The 1,032-nt window shown below is 48.0% G+C and overlaps 1 pseudogene; it reads left to right on the forward strand.

Annotated features, from left to right (window-relative positions):
• Positions 1–215: 215 nt before the first annotated feature.
• Positions 216–334, forward strand: LOC112477870 (annotated as a pseudogene).
• Positions 335–1,032: the final 698 nt, after the last annotated feature.

The following is a 1,032-nucleotide window of genomic DNA, read 5'->3' on the forward strand; positions in this document are numbered from 1 at the left end:
CCAAGATTGCAAAGACTTTCCCTGGCCTCCAGAGTTTCCATTTCTGAATATGATTCTAGTTCTGGTTCCATCACTTATTAGCTATGTGTACTTGGACAAGTCAATGAACTCAGGACTTTAGTTATCTCACCTTTAGAATGGGGAGAATAATACTAGCTTTGATATGCTTTTAAGATTCTGCAAGAAGTGAGGACATTTCTAAGAAACTGAGTACTGTCTAAGGCCATGCCACCCTGAACGTGCCCGATCTCATGTGATCGTGGAAGCTAAGCACGGTCGGGCCTGGTTAGTACTTGAATGGGAGACCACGTCGGAGGACCGGGTACTGCAGGCATAAATAATAATAAATAATTTTAAAAATTGGGTCAAAATAAATTTTATCGTATTTGAACATCATGAGAAAAACTACAGTGAAACTTTATATAGGTAAGAGAAAAACGACAATTGAAAAGAATGCATATGGAGGGACAGAGAAAGAACCTTCCGGAGCGCCACTCGAAAAGGCCGCTGCTCAGAAGCGGGCCCTCAAGGCCTCTGAGGAGCCGAGGCAAGCCATTTGTTGGCCATCACCTCCTTCAGGGGAGGCTGAGCCTCCAGACATGCCGGGAATGGCATATGGTGTGTGTTCCCTCTTGGCCTCTTCTTCTTCAGGGGAGGCCAAGCCTCCAGAAGCCTCAGGCTCTGTAGATGGCACTACAGATGATGTTGGTGTCACCTCTTGTGTGGTTTCCTGGTCTTCATCTGGACCTGGTATGTAGATCCAAGAAGAGACATATTATCAGCATCATTCCCTCTGATGCACCTTCCAAAGGAAGGGAACCTCTCATATCCATCAATGGAGTCAGAGCTCAAGAACCCACCCCGAGAAGGGATCCCGAACGCAGTCCCTGGGCACGGTGGTGTGAGCTGACTCGGTGTTCTGGCCTAACCCAGCCTCGGAAATCGCCCTCTGGGTGACTCGATACTGGTCTACACATATACAGGCCACATTCCCCCCATAGTTGTCCTCACCCTCCATCTCTGCTTCAGGTG

The sequence above is a fragment of the Pteropus alecto genome, unplaced genomic scaffold, assembly GCF_000325575.1.
Source record: "Pteropus alecto unplaced genomic scaffold, ASM32557v1 scaffold223, whole genome shotgun sequence".
Taxonomy (NCBI): domain Eukaryota; kingdom Metazoa; phylum Chordata; class Mammalia; order Chiroptera; family Pteropodidae; genus Pteropus; species Pteropus alecto.